Genomic DNA, 20646 nt, shown 5'->3' with positions numbered 1-20646 from the left:
TTTTCTCAAAGACTGTCGTCTAGGAAACTCTCTGGAAAAGTTCTTCTCTTTCTAATAGGATTGCTATGAGTTAGAATCAACTTGGCAGTGTACAACAACGATAACAATTCCAAGAATTGCTACCATGAAATTTTTGTCAGCTAAGTGTTAGAATGCGAACCACAGGTTGGTGTTTCAAACCCACCCTCTGCTCTTTGAGAAAAAGAGGAGTCTATCTGCTTCCCAAAAGATGTACAGCCTCAGAAGCCTAGTAGAGGGTAGCTATGATTCAGAATTTACTCAGTAGAAGGGGGATTGGGTTTCATCTCTATAAAAATGATGAGAACAATGAATGTAAAAATGTGCTTGACACAATTCATGTATGTATGGATTGTGATGAGTTGTATGAGCCCCCAATAAAATGATTTTTTTAAAATGCAAGGGAGAATAGAGTTGATCCCTAACCTTCTGTAGTTTTAACAATATCTCCTACTTATTGATGAATGAATGGACTTGTTTAAAAATAAGAGATGCATTTCCAGTAAGATTTTACTTTTTGTGCATAATGTCCATTAAACGTTAAAACATATTTTAATGTATTATTCAGACTGACTATATACTTCCTTGTATCCATGATACTTGAATAAGATATCTATCCAAAAGAACTTCTAACATTAGAAACTTGTGATCATTTGGACATGAAAAATTAAATTGAAATTTCCCTACATATTTTGTTTTAGTGCATGATGATAGAGCGACCAATAACAGGTTTTCATTAATAAAAATATATCACATTAAGATAATTTTTTCCAACAAAACAATAACAACAACAGCAGAAAGCAAGAACAAAATAACAATAACAAAAAAGAAAGCCCCTGGCAAAAGTGGAAAAGCCTATAAATAGTTCAAGGTGTGTTTGTTGGCTGTTACGAGCGTTTTCCAGTCGAGTCTGATGGGGTGCCATACTCTGTCTCCAGTCTATTTTTGTTATTCCCCAGGAGTTTCATCACTCGGCTCCCCTGCTGCTCTGCGCATGTCCTCAGGGTGAGCGTGATGGGGCCAACCGTACCCTATTCCCGCACTGTGTCCCCAGTGCTGTATCAAGGGTTCGTGAGGGCCCGCAGGCGGGGCAGGGAAGGGGAAGAAATGGAGAGCAGATATCAGGGGCTCAAGTGGGAAGAGAATGCTTTGAAAATGATGATGGCGGCATATGTGCAAATGTGTGTGACACGCTGGAGGCATGTATGGATTATGATAAGAGACATAAGAGCCCCCAATAAAGGTATTTTTATAAAAAGATAAACATTTTTGGAGTTCAAGGAATGAAAGCATAAATTTAAAAAGAAAATTAGTTTTAAAAACTTGCTCATGCAGGGAGAAGTGGGGAGCGGGGAGGGAGTGGGAGGGATAAAAAAGGAAAATGAGCTGATTCCAGGAACCCAAGTGGAAGGCAAATTTTGAGAATGACGAGGGCAACGAATGTATAAGGGTACTTTACTCAATTGATGTATGTATGGATTGTGATAAGAGCTGTATGAGCCCCAATAAAATGATTTATTAAATTAAAAAAAAAGAAGAAGAAAACCAATACAAAAAAAGAAAAACCTTGCTCACCTGGAAACACAGGGAATCCAGGGCAGATAAGCCCCTTAGGACCGATATTGATAGTAACCATAGCATGAGGGGAATGGGAAGGTGGGGGGAGAAAGAGGGAACGGATCACCATGATCTACCTATAACCCCCTCCCAGGGGGATGGACAACAGAAAAGTAGGTGAAGGGAGACAGCAGTCAGTGTAAGACATGACAAAATAATCATTTATAAATTATCAAGGGGTCCTGAGGGTAGGAGGGTGTGGGAGGGAGGGAAAAACCAAGGGCTCAAGTAGAAAGAACATATTTTGAAAATGATGATGGTAACAAATGTACTTGACACAATGGATGATGTGATAAGAGTTTAAAATGATTTAAATAAACCTTGCTCGTGTGTTTAACAGATATGTTAAATTGTTCTGGTATTTAAAGTTCACTAAATACATTAAAGGGTGATCTTTATTTTTTATGTCAATATGCAAAATATTCTGGAAATGGTGGTTTACAACTATTTACAATTATGTTGAGCATTTTAGATGCAAATCACATCTGCAATGGGGTAGAGCTGTGGACCCAGATTGTCAAATCAACTCTGCCTCGTGCTCACATGTGTGCAACAGAATCTGATGCCGCTGCCCCTGCTTCAGCCTTACAGCAGCCAGCCAAGGAGGGCACACTGACTCACAGCCACGGGGGAGCGCAGGCAGAACTGCTCCTGAGAGTTGCCAAGACTGCCAGTCTTGATGGGAGCAGAAAGCCCCATCTTTCTCCCTTGAGGAAGCTGGTGGGTTCGATCTGTTGACCTTGTAGGTAGCATCCCACGAGGGCACATTAAAAACAAACCAAACCAAAACACATTCAGAGCCATTGAGTCATTGCTGACTCACAGTAACCCAACAGCACAGAACTGCCCCTGTGGGTTTCTGAGACTATAACTGTGTAAGGCAGCGGTTCTCAACCTGTGGGTCATGACCCCTTTGGGGGTGAAACAATCCTTTCACAGGGGTCACCCAATGCCTAAAAGTAGCAAAATGATAGTTATGAAGTAGAAACGAAAATAATGTTATGGTTGGGGAGCCACCACCACATGAGAAACTGTATGAAAGGGTCGCGGCATCAGGAAGATTGAGAACCACTGGTTTAAGGGATTAGAAAGCGCCATTCTCCGCCTCCCCTCCCCTCCCCCCCCCCCCCCCCCCCCCCCCCCGCTAAGGATGGTCTGGTGGTTTCCAACTGCTGATCGTGCAGTTAGCAGCCCAAAGCGTCACTACTATGCCACTAGGGCCCCTGGAGTATACATAGCTTTTCAAAATCCTTTAAGGGGCATGACATTTGGAATACCACAATTCTCCGTGCAATTGAAAACCTCCTGGGCAGAGTTTAGAATCATATCTCTGCCTACATTTTATTTTTCCTTAAGGTTATCCCAACTATCCTCAAGTAAGAAAAGATAAATGAATGAGGTGGAGCAAGAGCAAGGCATTCAGTCACCGTGACTGCCTAAAATCCCCAAACCCCGTTTCTTGAATTCAAGGGCAATGGTCCGTGGTTGTCTGCCCTTGACAGCCTGGCTCTCACTGCTCAGGAAACAGAAGCACAGAAGGTCTTGGCAAAAAGAACCTCCCACCTGCCTCCCACACATGCTTTCCCCGCCCACAAACACCCACCTCTTCCCTTCTGGGCCAGCCTTTTCTGAGCTGAGTGACTCCTATGTCCGGGCATCAGAAGATGCCCATTGTCCCCGGCTAAGCAGAAACCCAGCTGAAATCTGGACAGTTCGCAGGTGGCTGGGCCAAATTATACTGGAAAGAAGGAAGCTGGTAGATTTAGAGGAGTCCCCGGGTAGTATCAACAGTGGCATGCGTGGCTTCTAACAGAAACAAAGGCTGGGGTTGAGTCCACCCGGTCGTATCCCAGAGGACTCATCCCAGCAGCCAGGAGGCCGCACATGTGTGTGACGTGCCATCAGAGGGATGGCAGAAGAAAAGATTGATTTTTCTATTTCTGAAAGACCAGCCATTGAAAACCGTGTAGAGCATGGTCCTACTCTGACACACATGGGGTTGTCATGCGTCATAGCCAACCTGATGACCACTGCGGTGGCTTTTGTGGCCAGGTGGATTCAAAAGAATACACAGAACCCCACTTCTCCCCCAGAAGACCAAAGCAGCCCTGGCACAGCATACCCATCAAGTCAATTCCCTGGCAGAGCAACCTAAAGGGACAGAGTAGAAGTGCCTTCACGCGTTTCTAAGACTCTGCATACCATATATACTCAAGGATAAGCCAACCCGAATATCAGCCGAGGCCCCCAATTTTACCTCAAAACTGCGTACAAACTGCGCTGAAAACTCGGCTTATACACAAGTATATACGGTTGATCTTCACGAGAGAAGGCAGCTTCATGTTTCTTCTGTGGAGTGCTGATGAGTTCATACCACTGGCCCTTCAGGTAGCAGCTCGGTTCACAACCCACTATACACCAGGGCTCTTACAGAGACCATCTAAAGGAGATAAACTGGCCTGTTTCCTAGATTACAATATAAGACCTAGCAACATTGCTCACACATGGAGTCACAGGGCCAGGACTTCCTGGGATGAATGGAAAGAACCAAGCTCCCTCCACACTCAGTAATCTGTATGATTTGAGTCAGAACCTTTTTGAATCTGCTAAGAAGCAACTGGCTTTTGGAGAACTCAAAGGTATGGCAATATCCACTAACGGCCAAGTGCCTTCATCAGGAAAGTCGTCCTACAGATGGCCTTTTACCTGCAGTGCCATTCTTAAAAAAAGAATGAAAGAAAGAAAATGCATTTGATTTTAACCTTTCATAAGTGCATGTCTCAGCGCTCAGAAGAATCCCCATGTGCATTGAGAAAAAAATCAAAAAGGAAAGGCTCAACATCCGTTCCCTTCCTCTCTTAGAACGTTTTCTGGTTCCACTAATGCCCCAGTGGCTTTTCCTTCTTCTGCCCTCTCTCAAGCATCACGGCAGCCACATGGGTCTTGAACACTTTTCCAACCTTTATCCCAAGGGCTCTGGCGACCATGCACATTAAGATACATGTCAGTAGTCACTACATATAATATTGAGCCAGTCTGCATGCTGAACAGATAACTCAAGAAGCTGAACTCTTATGATGAAGGACATGGAAACAGGAGAAGAGGGAGGCTTACGAACAACCTTCCACATGCAGATGACATAATGCTGCTTGCTGAAAGAGAAGAGGCTTTCCAGCGTAGCCTTCAGTGTGGATAATAACCTGCTATCAAGAAACTCCACATCCTCACAACGGGCCCAGTAGGTAACATGATGAGAACTGGAGAGAAGATGGGAGTTGTCAAAGATTCCATCCTGCTTGCCTCTACAATCCATGTCCACAGAAGCAGCAGTCAAGAGATCAAAGGACGCATTCCACTGGACAAATGTGCAGCACAGCATCGCTGTAAAGTGCTGAAGAGCAAGGGTCTCGGCTCGAGGACTAACGTGTGCCTGAATAAGCCCTGATATTTGTAACCAGGTCATACGTGTATACACGTGAAAGTTGGATATTGACTAAACATAATCAAAGAAGAGCAGATGCATATGAATTATAGTGCTGGCAAAGAATTGTGAAAATACCACGGACTCCCAAGAGATCAAAGAAATCTGTCTGATCGCACGTACAGCCAGAATGCTCTTTAGAAGTGGGGACGGCGGGCCTTTGGCTCACAGACTTTGCACATGGTTTCAGGAGAGTCCAGGCCCTGGAAAGGTGCTTCACGCTTGAAAGTAAAAGGACAGTGACAATGAGGAAGTCCCTCAACAAGATGGATCAACACAATGGGCTCAAATGTATAGATTGTGTGTAAAGCCACAGGCGCAAACACAGACGCAGTCATATGGAGTTGGTAGAGGGTCCCTTCGACGTGGCCTGAAGTTCTGATACAAACCCTGCTCAAGGCAGGATAAAGCCCTGCCCTTCTCTTCTAAGGTGTCCTTGATCCAGACAGCAAAAGTCAAAGGGGTCACTCTGAACCACTTGATGGCTGACCGCTTCCACGGCTTTCCAGAAGAACAGAGTTTATGGACTCCTTTCTAGAACTCACTAGTCCCACTGCCCACTTCTGGCAACTGCTGGGCACTGCTGGTAGCTCCCTCTCCACACACATGGAAGGAATGAAGAGCCTGAGAGAGGGCAGGTGGCCCTTCAGGAACATTCCTGCACACCTCCCTTCTCTCCTCTTCTCGTGTTCCCTCCCGTTGTCCACTTGGCTGCTGCAAATCGTGGATCTTGTATGTTTAATCAATTTTTCACATCTGCCTGATCTCATTTGGTTAACCACGAGGTAAGTTTCTTGCGTACCAAGCCCCCGTCCCTCCAGATGCCATGAGAAGTTCTAGTGCTTCCTTGGAAAACCTGAACCTTCACTCACTCTAGCTTCCCAAATCCAAGTTCATCCGAATCTACAACTGAAAGGACCCAGTGCTTAAGCTGTAACTGGAGAACGCACCGCCAGAAGAGATCTCGGAAACACCTTTGCCATCCACAGATATGGAAATGCTGGCTGAATGAGAGGCCGTGACCCACGGTGACCAGGAACGCTAAAATTACTTACATGATTCCTGGAGTCATGGTTTTATTTTGCTTTTCAGGCAAACTTATTACTGGAATGAAGGGTCCATACAGGAAGATATCTAAATTGAACATAAACAGATGGAGTAATGGGAAATTTAAATCTCAGTCCTGTAGTTTCCTTCATTCCACCATGATTTGCATCTACCTTGGGCACCTGGTAGACCTCTGTATTTTCCATCAATTGTATGGGTTCCGGACTTAGAGAGGTGCAAGTGTGAACATCCTTTTGATTCAGATCTATAAAATGCTCCCAGCCACTCTGCAGGTGCAAGTTCAGGCTTTCTACTCCCATAGAGAAATATAGTCTCAGAAGCCTACACTAGCCATTCTACCCTGTCCCACGGGGTTACCAAAGTCAGATTTGACTCAATGGGAGGAGCTTGGTTTTGGGTTTGGTGGTTTTATGTCAGATATAGAAATTCAATGGGTTACACTTTTACATACGAGATCAAAGCTTTTCTGTCACACTGTCAGACTTCCGACAATCTGGTAGAGTTTTGAGTTTTTGATTTTCCAATTAAGCGGTATTCTGTGGCTGCTGGCTATTGTCACCTTGGTCCCCAACTCATGGCAGCCCCACGGACAATGGGACAAATGTTGCCCAGTCCCATGACATTTTCATGATTGGTTGGCAACTGGATTGTTGTGACCTATAGAGTTTTCATCGGCCACTTTTTGGCAAATGGTCACCAGGTCTTTCTTCCTACTTCATTTTAAGTCTGGAAGCACCACTGAGCTTCCAGAAATATACAAATAAGCCTCCATATACAGACAGCAGGTGGAAGGGAACTGAGGCCAAGTCCTCTTCCCAGAAGGCTGGACTTTTACCAGGGAATTACTACTGCCTCTTTCTCAGCAACATAGCTGCCCCAAACCCCCACTACTCAAAGGATGATGGCTGCATAGGAGGTGAACTTGGCCAAGTGCCCAATCCAGTGGAAATTCTACCACTGGACCATCATTGTGCCCTTACCAATGAAGGCAGGCCAACTGTGCTCTACCCTCCTGCAGGCACACACTGAGAGTTTCTCAGAGGCACTTGGAATTCTTTAGCAGGAAGACACAGGGACAATTCAGGAGGATATGCGATCTGCGCTGCTGAGCTTTGAGACAAGTCATGCATCGACAAGCATTTTGTGGAGTCTCTGAGGAATGTCTCGGCAGTCTCGGGCAGATCTCCTGGGCCCAGGATTAGGAAAGACCCTTAGAGTTGGCCAACGGTACAAGGAGTTTCCTGGCCAACGTGTGCAGCAGTGTGAGCCTAGAGGATAAAGGGGTCCATTGTGACTCTCCCCAACTCTCTGACACCGAGAGCTGCCATCTGCCAGAAGCAGAGTTCTCGGGTGGAAGCCCCACAACCCATTTCTTTTATAGCTTCTCCTTTTGTTTTCCCCATTTCTAAATCTTGCCTAAACCCTGGCCCTCATTCCAAGCCCTCACTCGCCTTTGCTGCCCCCAAGCAATACATTTTTTATATAGCAGACATTGTAAGTCCAAAGAGGTGGGTTGAAAAATAATAAGTTGGGCCTCATTTTCTTTTCCAAATGCCTAGACTTGGCATTCTACCCCCTGGGAAAAACAAACTGCAGGAATGGTGTTGAAAAAGTTCCCTACCCTGGACCCACCTAGAAGTATCAACCCAGTTCAGATCCATGGGTCAGATTGGAGTCACACCCAGCAACATGGAGTTTTGCTAAATAGTAATGGGTAATGAAACGCTACGGGATAATTTTTCACTGGACCAATCCTAGAGTGGAGTACAATGGACACGTGGGACTTTCAAAGCTCTGACTTTCTTCCGGGGCACCTTTGGACGGCTCCAATCATCAACTTTTCCTCTAATTGTCCAGCGCTTCACCCATGAATCCCACCCAGGGACCAGCATAACCTTACATAATGCAGTTAACCTCTGAGTGGCTAAGCTGCTTCACAGCTCAACGGGGACAATGATGCATATCCCACAATACATACGGACATAGCATGAGACAGGGAATGAAGCAGGAGCGTGGCAGTTTTGATGTCGTATACACCCGCATAGTATGGTAAGTCTACTCATCCTCAGGAGACACTGATTCCTCAGTAGTATGGCTTATGCTTATTGTTTAGCACCTTACAGTTTCCCCCCACCATAGCCCCCACCCCTGCCAGGACATTGCTTTTTGCCCAGCGGTCCTTCTAGCAATGAGGCAACTTGCCCCACTGTAGGAATGAGGGAACCAGTGCAGGGGTGATATGGCAGTAAGTCACTGGTAGAGCCCAAGCTGAGAGCTGACTGCTGCACACCCCATGCCCTTCCCGGTCAAGACAGTTCCACTTACAAGCACTGGGAGCAATTTGAAAGTGGGCCTTCCAGGGTCACCGTGGCAGCTATTTGGGGCCCTGGGGATAAGCTGCCTGTTTAGACAAGCAGGGCTCAGTCAGAACGAACCACCCCAGCAGAGCCCAGGGCAGACAAGATTGGACCTGTTAGGCTAGGCGGGTTCCTCTTTGGACTGAGGCGCAATGACTGCGCACACTGTGCGTGAGGCCTCATGACACGAACAAGAAGAAGAATGAGCTGGTTTGGATTTAATAAGACCGACAATTTAATGGGCCTTTATCCATGAAAGGTAAGTTTAGCTAGGAATTGTACACTCCCCCCCACAACCCCACCAGTCCAGCCGCCAACATTCATGACAAGACCTCCCATGGATTGACTCAAGGCTTAGCGATAATGGCATTGATGTCTTCATTCCTGGATTCTAGTTTAATCATGCCATCTTAGGAGCCTGAACTCCTAAGGTTGGGCCCAATGGTGCATGGATGGAAAATGGGCACCAACTGCCATCCCTGCCAGTCCGTCCTGCTGTGGTGGTCTGAGCTTTGCTATGGTGCTGAAAGCTGTGCCCCCAGTATTTTCAATGCCAGCAAGGCCACTCTGCTGGGTGGGTTTCAGCAGAACCTTCTGAAGAAGAAAGGTCTGGTGGTTTGCTTTCGGAAACTAGCCAATGAAAACCCTAGAACTCACAACCAAATGGCCCAAGGCAGTGCTTGACCACCTTCTCCAGGTTGGAAAACACTGCGAGTGCACAGTGGCTGTAACGATGGACTTGAGGAGACCAACAATCCTGAAGACTAGGTCGCCTTCCTCCTTGTGGGCGTGGGTGCCTCTGAGCTGGAGCAGAAATGCATCATTGATGTCATGAAGGAAAGAGAATTTCTCACCATCAGCGAAGGAGCCTCCCTCACATGCCAAGGAGACCCTCATTTCTAAGCCAAAAACTTTTGGATGAGGGGGCAAACTAGCTGGCTCTTTGAATGGAAGTATTTCTAACCCTGAGACATCAGCAACCTCCCACCACCCTTGACCTGCTCTCTTTGGGGTCTGTGACTCAGACCCAAGACTTGGATGCTGGAGACCCTGCCCACCCTCTGTGTTAGCTCTCCACCACCCTGGGGACCGATGGCTGTACGCAGCATCCATTAAGCGAGCGGTGCTCCGTATTTCCACTGATCTCAGCAGAAGCTTGTGAAGATTCATCAGGGGACCTTTATAGCCAACAGCATGGAATTCCCCTTGTAAGTGAGCAGGTGTGGCATGATTTCTTGCAATAGCAGTGCTTCCCATGATGGTTGGGTATCTGCCACAATCAAGGGCTGCTTCCAGACTGTCTCTAGAAGACGTTTGCCCACCTTCTTGTGGCGATGTGGTTGTGGTTTCTGTTGCTCTCCTCTCTCAGAGTCAGGCATTCCTGAAGGGGGTGGGCTGGGAGGAAGCAAGCACCTGAGTCCCCATGGAAGGGTACATGGAGGCAAGGCCTGGGCCTGGGCCTGGGCCAATCTCATTACTCTGTGAGCTCTTCTCAGAGCTTCAGATAAGGGCAGGACAGTTCACAGGAAGACTAGAAGGTACAGAGGGAGGGTGAGAGAAGGAGGAGGTTCATTCTTAGGCAGCCTTGTACGGCAGAGACAGAAAGTCATTCCAGTCTGGAATCAGGCACACGGTTGTGAATGTATGGTCATATCACTCCAGCAAAGTCTGTAACGTCTGTAAGTCTCAGTTTCCCCACCTGTTAGACATTAGCTTGTGAGGATTCAAGAAGGCACTTCACCTAGTAGCTGGTACACGGTCAGCCTCCATATGTGTCGAGCAGGAACACTCCCACTAAGACTTGTGGGAGTTCTAGTAACACTATCCTCTTCATCAATATAGGCAAGACGCGTTCTCTAGGTATAGAACTTGGATAATTTGAGAGAATCGCTTTTTAATTCCTCCGTGTGTGACTTCTTGTTGTTAGCTTCCCCAGAGCCCAGTACCGACCCATGGTCACCCCACACACCACAGAGCCAAATGTTGCCAGGTGCCGTGCCAATCTTAACATTGGGTGGGGATCAGACCTCTGTGGCTCTGTCCTATTTCCAGCAAGCGAACCACGGCCTCTCTCCTCTTAGGCTCCAAGCCTTCTTTTTTGAAGCGTCCCGTTGTGGGAAGCCTGTGGCCAGAGTCAGTTCTCATTCTAGGGGTTTTTCATTGGCAAGCTTCTCAAAACCAACCTGCCAGCCGTTTTCATTTTTCTTCTAGCCCATCTGACTCTGAAAGCTCTGCTGAAACCTGGTCAGCAGTCTGGCAACAGGCGAGGGGAGCCTCTGCTGACATTCGGAGGGAGGCTGTGCTTCAGGTGCATTGACCAAGAAACGAAGCCCTGCGGCTCACGTAGCAAGCCATACGTCTACCACTGCCTAGCCACGTGTGGGGGGAGATGGAAATGGCGATGGGCAGGGAGACTCTCGGCTTGACCAGAAACTCCATGTCAAGGGGCTTGACTCTTGTTCTTGCATATAGGGCAACCCCAGGGAATGACGGAAAGCCTTTTCTGCTTTTGAACTGCTATTATGAGCAAACCGACCTCTCGCGTCCTCCCTCGGCCCTTCCCTGGCATCCGCTGTCCCCTAGCAAAGCACCTGTAGTCGGTGGGTGATGACACTTACTGTCAGCCCGACAGATCAGTCAGCAAAGCACAGTTGTGACTAGGGGTAAAATCTGTTCCTTTCAAGCCACTCCAAATTAATCATTTTTCGCTGGAGGGAGTCTTAGGCCGTTGGGCCCCTTTTTGGTTTATTAGCTGCCACCTCACAATGCCAGAAGTTGCTGGGGAAGAAGCACAAACTGGGGGGCAGGGAACACACTCTGCATATTTTAATTACTTCAGTAAACAATACATACTGCAGCAAAGCCTGACCATCCATGGCTACATCCCCAGGCAAGGGGAAGCGGGAGGAGCATCGTGGGAAATTACGTCAAAAATCTGCAGTTCCCCTTAGACGAGAGAGGCCTTAGCTCGCTGCTCTGAGCTGGAGAGGAGCTTCCCATGCATCCACTGATTTAGCTGCCGTCCAAGGAGGGGGCAGGGAGGGGGGCGATGAGCCAAAGCAGATGCTGCATGAGTCCAGAGCTTTCTTAATAACTCAGTGTCTCTCTTTATGGGGGGTGCACTGAATGACTATGGCAAAGATGGGCCATTAGAACCCACCCAGCGATGTTGCTGAAGAAAGGGCTGGTGGTCTACTTCGGTGAAGATGATGGCCAAGAACACACCCTGGAAGGCTCTCCTTTGTAGCACACCGGGTCCCCATGGGTCCGAACTGACTCTACAGCAGCCGAACTTACCCAAGGGAGCCCAAACCAAACCATTAAGAGAGTCAGTGCCCACTCATAGCGCCCCCTTCTGGGTTGCTGAGACTGAAATTGTTGACGGGAGTAAGAAGTTCAGTCTTGTTCCCGAGGAGTTGCTGGTTTCGAACTGCCGACCACGCGAACCACAACCTAGCCCGTAACTATTGCACCGCCAGGGCTTCCTGCCCAATGGAAAATGGGACTCAGAAAACAAAAGCGAAAATGAAAAGAGAGCCCATATTTCACAGGAAGGACCACAGACATGAAGTAGTCGATAAAACCCCCCATCGTCATTTAAAGGTGAACATTTGAACAATTTGTCCCAGTGTTCTGGGGGAGCCTGTGGGTGGGTGATAAACGCCATTAAAATCCCCTGTGAACCGCAAAGTGATTAATCAACAGATGCTAGTTTCACTACTATTTTTAGACATCACAGGTTCCTAGCACCATGCAAGGGATTTCTGAGTAATTGCAGGAAAGGGGATTGATGAACCCACACATGCAACCCCTGCTGTCATGAGAGACTCCAGTAGTCCAGTCCAGAGTTCTGACCCTGTGGACAGCATGGGAGAGAAAGAGATGACCTTGGGACCGAGGGCCAGTGACTGGAGCTCCTGCCACAGCTCTACTGGTATGTGTCACCCTGTACCAGTGGCACATACGTCCCCTGAGCCCTATTGTCCATGGAATAATGACATAGTTGGATTAGAGGCTTCCCAAGGGTCCTCTCCCCTTCAAATCTCCCAAAGCATCTCTTTCTGATCTGAATCAATGCACCGAGAGTACTGACCAGCAGCTCGTCTTAAGGTTCTCCCGAGCATCTGCAGCACCGGGAAACTGTCCTTCCAGGAATGTGTGTGTGGAGGGTGGGAGGTAGGGTGGAGGAGTGGGGTGGCCAACCCGCAAAGAACAACGGAACAGAACTCCTTAGCCCCGGGCCTGTGTCAAGTTTACATCACACCACCTGGCTCTCCGGTAGGTCCTTCTGTCCACATAAAATCAGTAGGGGGTGGTTAGAGTTTTGACTTTTGGGGCACCCAAGCTTTACGGTTGGTGAAGCAGGAAATGGATACACTTTGAAGGCCCCATTCCAGCCCTGTGAGAAAATTGGAATTCGAAGGCTCGCTTCGTTCCACATGGCCCTGCACTCTCCAACTGGGTCCCAAGGTGCCTGCTGGGGTCACGGGTGTGGGCCAAGGGCAGGCCCAGATGAAAGGGATAGAGAAGCTGTACCTCCACGCAGCATCTGGCTGTCCAGGCCAGAATGTGGGGCCTGCAGCTGTGGCTGCTCCTTTTCCCTTTACACACAAGACCTGCTTCTTGGCTTCTCCTCCAAGGTCAAAAGGCGGAAGAAGATTGTTCTGAAGATGAACCCAGGAGAACGTCTTAAATGCTAAGCCAGCAATCAGTGCAGGAGTTGGGCTGGTTTTCTCAAAGGTATTCCTAGTCAGTAGTACACACATTGGTGTTTCCAAAGCAGAAAAGTGGGAGGGGAGCAAAGGCCTTCTGGGTCCTGGGTTAAGTGGACTGAGATGAAGTCTCCGCCTGAGAGTCTCCTGGTGGTTTCCCCAAAGGAGAAGTGGACTTCAAGGCCAAGCTCACTGCCATCGAGTCAGTACTGACTCATAGTGACCTGATTGGACAGGGTAGAATTGCCTCTGTGGGTTTCAGGGACGGCAACTGTTTATAGTAATAGAAAGCCCCATCTTTCACGTGTGGAGCCACTTCTGGTTTCAAACTGTCCACCTTGCAGATGGATGCCCAACATATAAAACGTAGGCCACCAGAATAAGGCCTGGTTCATCCCCCAAGGAAGAGTCCTTATCATACTTTATTTAAATCTCTTCCTTCCACCACATCTGAGGTCCCAAACGATACCCTGGCTTTGTCAGGATGGAGTGAGAGCATACACGCTTGCCTTCGGTGAAAAAGGAAACATAGCAACTTATTGAGTGTTTAGCTTCTGCTAGCATCATCATGAGGAGGCCCAGGGGTGTAGTGGTTACACATTGGGCTGCAATCCACATGGTTGGCAGTTCAAAACCACCAGCAGCTCCAAGGGATAGAAGCTGGGCTTTAGACTCCCTTAAACAGTTACAGTCTCAGGAAGCCAGACGGGGGTCAATAGGAGTCAGCCTCGACCTGATTACAGCTAGTTTCAGAGCATTGTAGTGGTTATGCAATTGACTGTCATCCACAAGGTAAGCAGTTTGAAACCAACAGCCATACCTTGGGAGAAAAAGAGGCTTCTACTCCTGTAAACAGTTACAGTTTCAGAAATTCACAGATGCAGTTCTACCCTGTCATAGAGGTTCATTAAGAGATGGCATCAATCCAATGGCAGTGAGTGAGCTTCTAGGCTAAATGAGCTCAATGCACCGTCTCTTCATTCAATATGCCTTGGGTCTACGATGACTACTTTCAGTAGTCTACAGATGCAGGGTGTAGTGGCTAAATTCGCAGTTGATTACTGAAAGGCTGGTGGTTTGGATCCACCAGCTGCTCTATGAAAGAAAGATGGCACTGTCTGCTTCCAGAAAGATTAACCACCATGGACACCCGATGGGGCAGTTCTAGCTTGTCCTATAGGGTCACTATGAGACAGAACTGATTTGAAGGCAGTGGGATTTTGGTGGAGCAGTTGTATAAATAAAGAGTTTGAGCAACTTGTGCAAGCTTAAAAGACTGAGATACAAGTTTAATAGAGAAATGATTGTTTCCGAATCAATAGTCTTAGGATCCATGATCTACTCACTCTTCAAGTTGAAGAAAGATCCACTGGTACAGGTGATTGAAGGCCTGTACGAGGGGTTGGCAGATCTGAGGAGATGTGATCGAAATCCCGGCACCTGCCATCTACAGATGTGTTTTATGCAAAGGCTCATGGGAATGTTTACTCAGAAATCCCAGCCTTGGCAGATGCACGGAAGTAAGGTGGTAACCCCCGTCAGTCCAGACAGTGTTCATTAAAATGCCCCCCGCAGCAGTCTGTGCTCCCCCCAGGCAAGGAAAAGGCAGCCAGCCCTTGGCTCTGCTTCCTAATCCCTCCCTCTCGACCATCCCCGCATAACCTCTGCCTGGCTCCTTTAGAAATGACAGCGTTATTTTTGTGCCCAGCCTGCTCTGCTCAGGAGGCAGAGGCCTCCAGGATGCAGATGAGTCTTCGTGACTGAGCGTCTCGGCTCCAGATAATCTGCTCGACGGTGGCAGCCTTCATCGTCATCATTTCCAACATCCATTAGCCTTGATTGTTTGAAAATCGAGTTCCCATTAATGTCTCTTTATCTTGGCTCATTGTCTCCAGCAGAAAAAGAGAGAGGCAGAGCAATCACAGAACAAAAAAAGGAGAAAAGGGGAAGAAAGAGGAAGCGACATACTTGTGCCAGGGACACGACTTGGGCCCTGGAACGAAGTCACATCAGAGATCGTTCTAAACCTGGAATCTTCCAGGATAACAGATTGCCTTTAGGTTGAATGTTGGTCAGGTGAGGTTTCTGTCCCTGGAGGCCAAAAGAATCCGGATGAAACAGTGGAACATTTTGGCTCGAGTTGGTCACTATTTCTTTGTCCTTCGCTGTCTGCAGGGTGCCATTTACACCCCGGGGCTTTGCCATCATCCGTAAAGCATCTCTGGGACACAGCTTATGCAGTGTGTGTCTGAAACCAGCATACGCTCTGAAAGGGCTCCTTGTATGACTGCATCTGCTGGGCCACCGCACGGCTTTAACCGGATTCAGCAGGAGGTCACATCAGACATGTACTTTCCATTAGAGTGAGCTGTAAGTGGCAGGAGGGGAGGAGGAAGCAAAATTCAGAGGAACCAGCTAATGCTCGGCAGACCCGGGTGAAGGAGACAGAGGAAATCATGTCATTCCCACACGCAGCCTCAGACAGGAGGTCATGCCACAGTTCCTCCAGACATATGGATTTCTCATGAGTCATCTGTCTCAAAAGAATTGCGGGCAGAAATGGACATGATCCACTTGAAAAAGAACTCGGATAAGAAGTTATAGAAGTCCATCTTGAAGACCAGGACCAATGTTCTATTGAATAGTGCCGGGTGGGGTGGGGGGCACAACACAAAAGGACCCCCTCCCTTCTCTGCCACCTTCCCTTTGATTCTCCTACGCTCCCTTCCTTGGAGAGAGAAGCTTGCACATCATTCCAAGTAACTCTTAGTCAAGCTCTCCTTGGAGCTTTCTCTGCTGTGAGAAATTCTATTTTCAGTCCCTCATAAAATGAAGGGCTAAGGGAGCTAGGTGTTTAAAGATGAACTGCCATTCTCATCTCTGGATAAACCCCTCGGTAAGAACCCAGAGGACTGGTCCTGGCAACACAACCGATGTCCCCGAACTTAGAAGGGCATAAGGTACTGTGTCCTGAAGAGGGATTTAACAGAGAATTGTGTTGGGCTTCCCCCAAATGCCAGTCATACTTACCTTAAATGACAAGATTTGGGATAATTAAAAGAAGATGGACATCGGATTCCACAAGGTCAGGGTTGTTAAAATGTGGTGATGTTTGCACTCCATCAACATTCTTGTGCAGTCTCCAGTACTCCAGATAGACCGGACCCCTTCAGTGACCACCAAGCCCACCCTCTCAGCCTCAGCAATAGCTGAAGCAGACCAACACGCAGTAAGAAGAGCTTGTCTCAATTTCCCATGTGTGTCGGGGGCCTACAAAGGGTCTGGGATGTACTCTCAGACTCCTTAATAAAGCTGGGCTTGATTGGGCCGAGTGACACCCCTGGGCTCCAAGGGCATGCCCATGAGCTATTCTCTAAGCAGGTGCCTGGACGGGGGCACATGTACGGCTGGCTGTGTGCCATTGAGACATTGAGTCTGAGGCCTGGCCACTGTCCTAGCTACAACTCGGCCCTTCCTAGAATTAAGACAGGTCCTGTATGTGAGCGTGGCAGGATGATATGCCTTGTGCAATCAGAGAAGGACGTAATCGCCTTTCGACTTGATATTTAAAAAGACATTTTGAATCTTTACCCCTGTTCCCAAATGGGTCTCCACGGAGAAGCAACTGCCATTGAGACAGGTTCATCTTCAAGAAGGAAAGCGAGTTTGCTTGCTAGCTCATTTCTTACCAGGAAAGGAGTCACTCCGAGCAGAGACTCCTACGGACAGAGATGAACGACGGGACCCTGTGCACCTTAGCCCATGAGCATCAACGTGGGGTGGGAAACCAGACTGCAGGAGTAAGCCCTAAAGAGCGAAGAATTGATGGGGGAGCCAGAATCCAATCATTTGAAGACCACAGTGGGGGTCACTGAAGCGCCTGGGTAATATTCACAACTGACATTGCGATGATGAAGAAAATTCTTGCTAAATGACAGAGAAATGACTTCTCGGTGCCCAAATAACACAGAGTGGGAACTAACAGAGTCTCTGCCTTGACCACACTGAGAACTCTAGATAAATGTTCTACAGAAGGCCAAGGAAATAACAGCAGAGCAGGCGGAAAACAGCTAATTGAACAACCAATTAAAAAGGGGGGGGACTGGAGAGGGTTATTGATATCCCCAAATAATTCTCCCATTGCTTGTACCATTCCACTGTTCATGTAGCATGTCTCTTTTATTCATCTAAGTTACAGCCTGTTTGCCACACAACCTTACGGGGCCCATCTTATGCATCAAGCAAATGACACCTGATTTTTCTCCCGAAAGTATATTAATGTGCATCACAAATAAATACAAGGCTCTGCATGGGTATCGATGCTAGGTATAACCACAATGTCTGAGATGTGGTTCAGAGACTTCCTGCTTCCTGCTAATAGCAGTCCCAGGGCTGGATGAGGTCAGCCTGCGGAGTCCACTCACAAAGGCAGATACAGCATGGGGGTTAGCGTTAAACTCAACTCTTCACTTAGACTCCTGTCGAAAAAAACCTTTGTCCAGGTTCAGAGCTCAGCATGCATTGCCCCCACGCCGGATATCTAGCCACAGACACCATGCACCATCCCTCCTTCCAACGTGCACGCAGCTCCAGGGCCCTGACACCCTAAAACCGAGCTTCTGCCTCCTGCCTAAGAAAGAAGTCACGATCAGAAGAGTTGCTCTCCTACTCCCCAAACTCCCCACGCCGATCCCCATTCTCAGCGACCACACGTTGGGGAAAAGCAGCAGACGTCGCTGTACCTTCATGCAGAACCATCAAACACATGGGTAACCAACCCAACATATCGACAGCCATGCAGACCAGCCCGTGTGCAAGGACATGTGGCACCCCAGGGACCCTGCCTCTCTTGTACCCCCGTTTCTTGGTAACCGGGATGCTGATAAAAATTATCGAGGTCCACTAACACTTCTGACCTAGTTCAACCTGAGTGTGAATCTTTTCTCTAGCTCTCGTTTCTAGCTCTCTGTATAGTCAGAATGCTCCTTAGAAATGAGGATCGTGAGCCTTCGTCTCACGTACTTTGGCCATGTTCATCAGCGGGTCCAGTCCCCAGAGAAGGACCGCGTGCTTGGTAGAGGATCAGTGAGAAGAGGAAGGCTCTCAATAACAGAAACTTGACTTAGTGGCGGTGACAACGGCTCAAGCATAGCTCAGACATGTGAAGGCAGAGCAGGATTAGAAAAAGGGCGCTTCCGTGCACAGGGTGCCCCTGGGTCAGACCAACTCGATGGGGTCCAGCAACATGTGCATATACGTCCATGTTCTCATCCTTAGGGTGGGGCTATGACAACTCCTTTAGGGGGTCCTCTGTGGTGAACAAATGAATGTTCTCTAGATCCCTGGAAAAGTGCCTGGCTATGGGACGTACTCAGACATTGATTCCCCCTCCTCCAAGGCATGAGATGAAAGAAGGAAGGGACTTAAGAGATCTTGGATGACCAGTACAATTGAAAGACTGGGGAATATTCTCTACCAGGGCTTCGTCAAATTCACCCCTCCGCAGCTTGATTCCTTTCCTGAACCTTTCTCCATGGAGTCAGTAGGAGATGAAGCTGAGGGGCCATCAGGCACGTGAGCTGATTCTCTTACCTCCGCTCTCGACACTCCAGAGTTTTAAAGTATTCCTTCATTTGGATGGAGACTTTCCAAGTCTGACTTGTCTTAATCAAGTCATGAAAGCCCTTCTCAGCTTCGTGAAATGAAGTCAGACACAGTAGTCAACTCGATGGCTGTAACCTCCTTCTCTAAAACTAAGCACACACACATACCGCCCGCCACTAGGTCCACCTGCACCACTGCCGCAAGCATCAAGGCATCGGACGTCTATCTTCCTCCTCTGCTTAAGCTGTCTTCTTAGGAACCATTACTCTCCAAGGCTTTATATGTCTCCCTTTGTTGGTCTTCTTGTTAGGGACAAGCGTTTTAGTCTACTTCATTCCAACCGTGTCCTGGGCACTGGCATCCTGTGCGGTGCAGTTAAGCATTTTCAGGGGCTTGCTGAAAGGCTTGCCCTACTCAGAGGCACCGCAGAAGAACAGTTCTGGAGACCTGCTGCCGGAAGAAGTTCAGAGCCGTGGGAACCCTATGGATCGCCGTTGTGCTTTGAGGCACATGGGGTTGCCATGAGTGGAAACGGGTTTGACAGTGACTGGGGGGAGGGGGGAACAATCCAGCATCCAGAACAGTTCACGGTCCATGGATAAAGGGGCGGTAAAGCCCAGTTCACCAATCTATGCCTGTGGTTGCTAGTTTCTTATTAACAGCTTCCCCTTTTATTCTCAGAAGTGTCTGACACATTCCAAGTGTCCAGGACAATCAAAAATGCACAGTGGATTAATCACATCTCTTTGTTGGATTAATTAATATAGTTGGCCAATTTGATACTTCAGCAGTTTGATACTCATGAGCTCCCCAAACCAAGACTTGACCCTGTTCTGATGGAAATATATATGGTATTTTAAAAGCATACGAAGCGATAGAGGAATGTCATATAAAAGCACTGCTTTCAAAATCTTCACTGAGCTGGCAGGCGTGCTCTTTCTTATCTAGTCTAATAATACACATCAATTAGCAGGGAAGGATCGTGAACTTCCAGGCTATGATTGGTAGGAATGTCAAGATGAGACACCTATCACAACATCAACCTAAAAGAATCTAGGGAGCCATGCTTAATTGACCTCTTTAACCAAATCACTGATTGGACTGGTAAAAGCCTCCCCAAGCACTTGCCCTTAAGATTGCAGCTTCAGGGTATTAGAAATGGGAAGTGTCTCACTTCAGAACTAACCCTACTGGACACTGTTCACAACTGGCATCTGACCTGTGGAAGGAGAGCAGAAATGGTGCTTCCTAGGCAGAGCTGTAACTTCCCGGCTGGGTAGGTGAATTCTTTGGTGTTTGTTTTCCGAAGAGGCTATTCCCCGCAGAGAAGGAAACGGCCCCTAAGCAAAGAGTGGTGCCCTTTGGAAAGAAGATTTCCAATTCTTGGCAAGACAGATGGAACTTTCACCCACTCTACAGCATGTCCCTCTCCGTGCCAGACACTGTAGGGGAATTAAAATGGGGAGGGTGTGCGTCTCTCGCAAATACTCGGGGATATGACTCCTAAGTGCTCAGAATATAATTTTTTTCTCTTCCAGGCAAAGTTCAATATGAGATCGATGGCGAGGGAGACCACTGATTCTTCAGATCCTCCAGTTTATGTGACATCCCTAGTTCTTAAAGGGAATCTCTTCTCAGGTCAAGGAGCCCCCATTGAAAGGCCATCCCTCCGGAAACGCAAGAAAGCAGCCAAACCAAAGTTCATGCAGAGCCTCCAGCCACCACCACACACACAGACCTCCAGAGAGCCTCCAGCAGCTAGATTCCCTCCGGCAGCACTCCCAGCTGA

The 20646-nt window shown here is 48.0% G+C and overlaps 1 protein-coding gene across 4 annotated transcripts in view; it reads right to left on the bottom strand.

Annotated features, from left to right (window-relative positions):
• The window catches only part of NTRK3 (neurotrophic receptor tyrosine kinase 3), a 470484-nt gene that overhangs the window by 20065 nt on the left and 429773 nt on the right, over nucleotides 1-20646 (bottom strand). The gene's annotated exons all lie outside the window — the stretch shown is intronic.

The sequence above is a fragment of the Tenrec ecaudatus genome, chromosome 9 (assembly GCF_050624435.1).
Source record: "Tenrec ecaudatus isolate mTenEca1 chromosome 9, mTenEca1.hap1, whole genome shotgun sequence".
Classification (NCBI taxonomy): domain Eukaryota; kingdom Metazoa; phylum Chordata; class Mammalia; order Afrosoricida; family Tenrecidae; genus Tenrec; species Tenrec ecaudatus.
The sequence above is the reverse complement of the archived record's forward strand: the minus strand, read 5'-3'. Positions and strand labels throughout refer to the sequence as shown.